Source organism: Mesoplodon densirostris, chromosome 5 (genome assembly GCF_025265405.1).
Source record: "Mesoplodon densirostris isolate mMesDen1 chromosome 5, mMesDen1 primary haplotype, whole genome shotgun sequence".
NCBI lineage: Eukaryota > Metazoa > Chordata > Mammalia > Artiodactyla > Ziphiidae > Mesoplodon > Mesoplodon densirostris.
Window position 1 is genome coordinate 57430685 of NC_082665.1, and position 8888 is coordinate 57439572.

Below are 8888 nucleotides of genomic sequence, written 5' to 3' on the forward strand. Positions count from 1 at the left end.
ATAGGAAGGAATCAAAAAGTAGAGAAATGGTTGACAAGTGCCAGAAAGGATATTTAGTACTGAGTCAAAACCAAGTATGTTTTTAAAGTGTCTGATGATTTTTTTCTTGGTAAAATTCAGGGAAATGTTTCTCTTATGAATAGTAAATGTTGAAGAAAATACAAAACACTTTTTACCTCCAATATATGTTCCATTTTCTTGAAGATGTGATGCTGAGATGTCAGAAATAACATAAACATTTTCATTTAAAATTTTTGAAATCATGTAAAATATGCGATTGAAAAACAGTTCTAGAAGAAGTCAGGGCATGAGATTTGAAGTACACTGTTTTAATTCTAGGGTGCATTTCCAAACATTCTGAATATTTTAATTATATGATAGATAGAGTGGTAAGGCAGGTAACCTTATCTCGTGTTTGTGCTGTCTTTGATATTTCTTACCCTCACCCTTTTTTGCTCTCCTCTCATGAACAAGGGTCTTTCCCTCAGGTACAATGTCTTTTCCCACAGTTACAGGACAAGAGAATGTGAGGCTATTAAATGGAAGTAGTCATTAGTCCCAAACTCCCACTCTACAATATATATGTATTCACTGCAGCCTAATATAGTATGTGTGTGTGTGTGGGGGGGTATTTCTAATGTCCATGATAGAAACACATTTATATATAAGACTGGGAAAGATGTAAAGCTATATGATCAAAAAAGGCATTGTGGATGATACCATCATTAAAAGAGAATTCTCTGTTACCAGTATTTTGAATTGTTACCATTATTTGGCTTCCTTGGAATTTATACTATTTAGGATAATGCATTATTATGAAATTGAAGATGGGTGAGAGCTATTTTTTTAATAAAATGGAAGAAAGGATGATTTTTGTGAAAAGAGAGGTGAAAAGTAATTGTCATGAAATGTCTACCCTCTAATGAAGGTACATTCTCAGATCACTTCAGTGTATATACATTTCATATGGATGCTGGAAATCTAACAGTTTATTCCTTTAAATGTATCTGTGTCTGTAAGAGACTCCTCATGTACCCCAGGGTTACACATGCACAATTTGCAGACTTCTGGCATATACCTGTGAGTACATTGCTCAGTCATGGGATATAATTCTTTTCATCTTTACAGAATAACTGCTAACTTGTTTACCCAAATAATTGTTCAAATTAATACTCCAACTAGAGAGTATGAGAATTTTCATTTTCTCTGCATATTTCTCTGCCAATACTTATTTCCAGATTTACTAATTGTAGGCAATCTAGTAGATATAAAATTATATTACACTTTGGTATTAAACAGCATTTCAGTGATACTAATTTACTAATGAGACTGTACATCCTTCCTTATGTTTACTTGCGATTTGTGATTCCTCTTCTGTGCAATTCTAATGCATACCTTTTTGCCCATTTTCTACCGGATTGTTTGTCTTTATTATTATTTTGTAGAATTTTAAAAATACATTTTGAATTTTAATTTATTTTTTAAATATGTTGCAAATACCTTCTAGTTTTTGCCTTGTCTTTTTACGTTCCTTATGAAATCTTTTGATGAACACAAGTTCTCAATTAAATGCAGTCTAACTGATATTTTTCCTTTATGATTAGAGCTTTTTGTATTTAGTTGAAAAATTCTTTTTTACCCAAAGTTTATAAAGATATCTTCCTCCTATACTTTTCCTAAAAGTTTTAAAGTTTCTTGTTTCACCTTCAAGTCTTTAATTCATCTGGAATTGATTTTTGCATGTGGTTTGAAGTAGAGATTCAATTTCAGTTTTTCGCACCATTAGCCAGTGTTGTTTATTGTTCAGTGCATCTCTTGTCTAAAGATCTGCAGTGCCATCTCTACTATATATCAAATTTCATGTCTGTGCAAGTCTGTTTCTGGACTTTTTATTTTCCTTTACTTATTTTCTGTCCATGCTAATACCACATTCTCTTTACTACTGTAGTTTTATAATGTCTGGATGTTTGTGGAAATTTTTAATCTTTTTAGTGGCAAAAAAATTTTGACACGTTTCCCATCAGATGGTAGAGTCTCTTCTCCTCCACTTGTTGTGCTGCCCTGTGATTGCTTTGACCATGGAATATGGCTCCAGATCTAGACTTTTAAGATATCTGGCCATTTCCAGTGAGGTTCAAGGGATTGCTGTGCCACCAAGTAAGAAGTCTACCTGCCCTGCTGTTGATGCCACATGATGAGACCTTTATGACTACAGACAGAGGGAGAGGGGCCAGCTAAATTCACTCTGCTGGCTGTTCCTGCCAAGATCCCAGCATTTGAGTGAAGTTGTCTGGGGCCCTCCAGACTAGTTAGCATCCAACTGAGTACCATTGAATGAACCCAAGAGACACCACACAGGGTCGAGAGAAAAACCCTAGCTGTGGTGCCTTCCTGATATGTCAACTTTCCATTTTTAGGTCAAGTACTAATCTAGGAGTTGCCATGGAAGGATTTTGCAGATGCAGCTAAAGCCCCTAATCAGTGGACTTTAAATAAGGACGGTTATTTCAGTGCGCCTAATTAAATTGGTTGGATGGCCTTAAAAGCAGGCTTGAATGTTTTCTGAGGAAGAGAAGAAATTCTGCCTTTGGACAGCAGCTTCTGCTTATGCCCATGGAATTTAGACTGTATATAATCTTCCCTTCCTGATGCCCTGCCCTACAGACTTACTTAGCTAGCCCCCTCAATTGTGTAGGCCAGTTCCTTGAAGTACATAACTCTTTGTAATAAATCCTACTGATTTTGCTTCTTTGATTGAACATTTATGGATAGACTAGCTAAACCCTGCCCAAATTCCTGATTCATAGAGTCATAAAATTAATAGATAAATGTTGTTTTAAGCTACTGCAATTTGGGATAGTTTTCTACAAAACAGGTGATAACCAAAACAATAATTAATAGGTTAAGTTGTCACATCTTTAATTTTTTAAAAAAAATTTATTATCTTAACTATTACTAGTTTTTGCTTTTCCATACAAGTTTTAAAATCAACTTTTACAGTTTCTTTGCAAACTCTATCGGTATGTTGGTGGGACTTGAATTACATCTGTAGACCAATTTTAGGTGAATGACATGGTTATGATATTGAATCTTCTTATACATCTATTTATTTCTTTGTTTATTTAATTCTTAAAGTTACTCAATAATGTTTTAAAATCTCCTCCATATGGTCTTATATATTTTTGCCATATTTTCTAGATACTTTATATCTTTAATGTTATTATATGTAAGTAATTTACTAAAATGAAGATTTCTCTTTGTTGCTGTGGGTGGGGAATGGTTTTATATACTGATCTTAAATTTCTGCTATCATGCTAAACTCTCTTCCCAGTTTTAATACTTTGCCTGAAGAATCTTTTAGGCTTTCATTTTCTGCCTTGTGTTTATCCCATCCCATTGCCCCATGACTTTCCTTTAGAAACTCTAAGCGGAAGGTGGATGGAGACACAAAGCTGAGCTCAAGTTTACCCACGGCCGTATTATAGATATTGTGATTTGTAGCATATGTGCTTTTAGGATACTGATGTATGTTCTTCTGTTGGGCCTTTACAATTTAACTGTGTGCTTGAGAAAAATTAGAGTTAAAAAGAAAACGTGGAAAGTGGAATAGTTACAGTATACTTAGAGGTCAAGATCCCAGTTTTGCCATTAACAAGCTATATGACCTTGGACTGTGACTTAACCTTTTTAGACTAGCTTTTCTCACCTGTAAGATGGGGATTAAAATAAGCCTGCATCATAGGGTCTTAAGGACAAAGTGTAATGAGTGTATGCATGCAAAGTTCTCATCACCTTGAAAGCTCAATAATCACTTAGTAAGTGTTGGTTAATATGATTGTAAGCAAGTAACTATCTGTATTTAATTAAAAGTGTTTACTAAGTATTTACATATAATTTTTCTATGATTCAATTTACACTTTATTGTGAGATGTTAACATTTTAATGGTATATTCTCATCTACATGCTTTAGGAGGGCTGGCCAAAAGCAGGTGAAATTGGTCTTTCATTACCTTTCCTTCTTTAGATTCCTTGTACTTCCTTTCAGTCATTTCCCTTTTATGTGTTCCATGTTCTCATGCAAAGACCCCTTCATAAAATTTATACTAAAGAATTTGTGATTTATGTGATGTCCATGGCAGATCACTTCTTCAAAGATTGCTAAATAAATGTGTGTGTGTGTGTGTGTGTGTATCCCATTCAATATGCTTTTCTCAAAATTCGATGTTGACATGCCTTCATCAAGTGGGGGAGGGTATTTATTACCTCCCTTTGAAACTGGGTGGGCTTTTGTAAATGTCTTGATCAGTAGAATATGGTGAAGTGATGCAGATTAACTTCTGCAGCTAGATCACTAAATTCATTATGGCTTCTGCTTGGCTCTTCTCTGGACACTTGCCCTTGGAACCAGCCACCATGTTGTGAGGAAGCCCAGGCCACATAGAAAAGGTTTAACAGTTTCTTTGGGTCTTCATTTCATTGTGAAGTTTCCTGTCATATAAAACTTAAATACATTTGCATGCTTTTCTCTTGCTAATCTGTCTTTTGTTACCGAGATCTCAGTTGAGAACTTAAAAGGGTAGAAGAAAAGAGATATCTTTTCTTCCTCTACACCTGTTTATTTCTTGATGGTGTTTTTTGATGAGCAGAATCTTTTAGTTTAGATTAAGACCAATTTTCCATTCAATCTTATACTGACAATAAGCAGTAGAAGGAAGGAAAACTAGGTAAATTTGTCAGCCTAATTTGCAAAGATGTCATTGCATGAAAGACCAAAGACAAGACCTTTGTGTTTGCTTTCTGTTATTTAATGTTTCCAAGAATAGATACATGATGTATCCATTCTTCAAAAATATGTTTGGAAGCACAAAAGGACTCAGTTCTTCTTCTTAGCTTTGATGAAAAGTTTTTGTAAATAAAACTAGCATTTCTTTTAAAATGTGGATTTCCAAAATTATACCCTTAGTGACTTTTCAAAACTAGGAGTACAGCAAGCTGAGAGAAATAAAAACACCTCAAAGAAAACAACATTTTGGAACTGAACTAAAAATATATATGTAAAGTAAAATTAAAGTGAAAAATCAAGGATTTTAAGAAATTCTTCCCCAGGGAAGTTTGAGTGTGTGTGTGTGTGTGTGTGTGTGTATTTTCATGTGTGTGCATGTGTGTGTGTGTGTTTGCATTTGAACAGAAATCATCCTGGCACTGTTTTTCCTTTCAAATTGTCCTAACCTTCAGACAACAGAGAACCAGTAAAATATGCCTGTGTCTCTTTCTAAAGCCAACTCTTAAAGGAAAACATTAAAGAAAAATAAAGTCTTAATTTGGATTTGTCTCTTTCCATGGTTATGCACTTGTCTTTTAATCAGACCAGTGTCTCCCATGGTTTTATTTCATGATTAAGAATACACAAGTTATCATATGTGGACCTTGTGTTAAAGAAAAGGTTATCATCTTGGAGCAAAACTCTTCTGGTCTGACTATATTAATGTTAGGTTAGGCTTACAATTCAAAAGTGATTATTTGAATGATGTTTTAGGTGTTTTCCCTCTTGACTGCTTTACAGTATTTAAAGTCTGAAACCAGTATCTCTGTTCTAATAACAAGGTTATGCCAAAGGTGGGAAAGAAAACAAGACCCAAGCAAGGAGTTAATAGCAGATACCACTGGCATCTTTAGTGAGAATATTCAAATTTGATCTTACTTATACATGCATTAAATGGTTCATCTGCATTTTCTGTTGAGTGTCAGAGCAGCATATAATTAAGAGAAATTGTAATTGCAGAGTACCCCATCATAGCTTAATAATTTTCTTATGCTTTGTTTAATGTTATTTAAAATCTTTCATTCTGTGGAAAGGGTCATGCTCCCTTTCAAGGAGGGTTAGCTGTGTCTAAAGACAGGTTTCAAAATTATAGGGGGTTGTTTTTATGTAGTTATTATAAATTAGTAAATAATTATTAGCTGGTTATCTAATAAAAGGAGAATAGATTATAATAATTTATACAGTTGGAGAAAGGGAAACCTGCTGAGAGAAAGAAACAAAACGAGATTTTTTTTTCTTATTTTTCATCTGAATCACTGCTATCTGCTGCTCTAAGTACCTTTCCATCTGTATTTGGCCTGAAAAATTAAAGAAAAGCACGAAGCAGTCATAAAGGAGATTTAAACAGAAAGACAGGAAGATGTCTCTTAGGGACTGAATTGTGTTCCCTCAAAATCCATATGTTGAAGCTCTAATACCCAATGCAGCTGTATTGGAGATAGAGCCTTTAAGGAGTTAATTAAGGTTAAATGAGGTCATAATGGTGGGGACCTAATCAAATAGGACTGGTATCCTTATAAGGAGTAGAAGAGATACCAGAAGTATACCTACAAAGAGGAAAAGCCATGTGAGGAGAGGACAGTGAAAAGGCGGCCATGTGAGGACATAGTGAAAAGGCAGCCATCTACAAGTCAGGAAGAGAAGTCTCACCAGAGACCAGCCTTGCTGATACCTCGATCCTAACCTAGCAGTCTCCAGAGCTGGGAGAAAATATATTTCTGCTATTTAAGCCGCACAGTCTGTGGTATTCTGTTATGGTGGCCCAAGCCCACTAATACCAGAACTGAGTAGGATCTATCCCCAGAAGTTTTAACATCAACTCTGTAAATTAGTATAAATAAAATCTGTATCAGCTGGACAAAGACAACCTTGATTTACCTTTACATTTATAAGTAATTATTATGTTACTCAAATATGTATCAACATTTAAAACAAACCAATACATACATACATACATACATATATACATAAGAAAGACATACGATACCATCTAACATACTACCCTTATCCAAAATGCTAGAGGCTCAGTAGCCTGGAATTTATTATATTCCATTTAAAGATATTCCTGTTGCTTTAGCATGAAACTCTGACACTGTGCCAAGTTGTTGAGTGAGCACTGATTTTCCCAAGTGGGATGGATTGTGCATCTCATGACTGGTAATTTGGATCTCTGAATACCATTGCTCCATTGCTTTACAGTGTGCTTGGCTTATTGATCAGTGGTGTCTAGCTAGCTACTGGATTGCTTGTCTGTTGTTATCAGGTAGCAAATTGCAGGTATCTCAGTAACAAAATCTGTGTCTCTGTTTACAGTGATATTCAAAATCTAATTACCCTAAGCTTTATGAAGACAGAGATTTAAAATCTGAGATTTTAATTCATCTGGGGAGAATTATCAAATGTAATTTGGACATTTGTTGCTCCTTTATCCTAGGATGGCTGAGGTACTATCTAGGTGTCATTAACTCTAAGTGTTTTCTTTCAGGTATACTTATATGCAGGCAGTTACAGGCTGCTAGCATGATATTAGAAATCCACCAGTGAAGGAGGTGTTATCTCATGCCTCATAAGAGTGCATAAATTCTAACATTTATGCAGCGATTCTGGCTTGTCCTTGGGAAAGGTAATTTTATCTCACTGAAGATAAGGGTATTTTGTAAGGACTTTGGATTTTTAGAAATGTTAGGAAATAATGGCAGTCGGTGACACTTATTAACTTACATAGTTAATCAAGTGCTAGACCTAAAGGCTGGGAAAGGAGATAGGTAAACACTACAGTTTACAAGTGGTTAATGCTTTATTGCTGCTTCTTTTAGCTTGTGCCTGGAAAGGGCTCTGGAATTCATGTCATTCAGATAAGGCTGTGAAAAGAAGGATATTTAATAAGACAGAGAGACTCGGCTTTGAATTCTAGCTCTGCCTTTGACTGTTTCTCTTGGACATTTCATATAAGCTCTTTAAACTCAATTTCCTCATCTAATCCCAGTCACCACACAGTGTATTATTAAGGATGAAATGGGACAACCCAGGTTTAGTACACAACAAGTGTAAAAAGTGCTCCACAAGTGTTCATTCCCTCTGTGTTTCTGTAGAATCTACAAGATTCTACAGAATCTGATTTCACTTTGTCCTCGGTAGTCACAGAAGTGGTGACAGGGCAGGATTTCATCCTTGCTATAGGAAAGAAGGTCCAGAGCAATGTCTTCAAAGCCAGTGTGAGGACTGGGAAAGCACTCCCTTCCAGGCTCCTGTTAGCAACAATTTCTTCTTACTCTTCTATAAGTAATGTTCCAGCTGCGTCATGGTGAGCCATTTCTCTGATCAGGCTTATACAACAAATATTTGTAATGGAGGTAGGGGGATGGATGACTGACATACTAGGTTCTAAAACATTCTGGTTAGTAAGGTGCACATTTTTGTTTTGTTATTTCCCTCATTTTCTGTCTCTGCTTTTCCCTAAGATTCCTGGAAAGATAATGGGTGCATGTACATAAGGATATACACACACACAAACACATGTGTGTGTGTGTGTGTGTATGTGTGTCATTTAATTTAATTAAACATTTATAAAAGCTAGCATAAACTGCTGTAAATTACCATGATTATGCACACCTTTTTGTCTCCATTAGAGCCTGACTTATAACCAACCTAGAATTTTCTGTGGCCTTTAATTCCATTGCTAACAATTCTCCACTGCCATATTCCTGCTCCCTTCTTAATGACTACCCCACAGTTCCCTGAAAAACTGAATACTCTAGCCCTCCTGCTCTCTGACATCACTGTAAAACTTGCTGGCTCTTTCTTTTCTTGGTTCCTGACTGTGGGCATCCTATTACAAAGTTTTAGCATACTCTTGTTCTCAAAAGGCCTACCTTTTAAATCTCTCATGACTTGTCCACGTCCTTGTTTTGAGTCTTAAGTTAACCCATATTCCTAATTGCTATACCCATATTCCTAACTGCTTGCAGGGCATCTCAGATTCTTCAAATGTAAAACCAAACCCATCTTATTGCAATGCCCTCCTCATTTCTAGTCTCTATTTCTTTCCCATAACATATTCACAAAA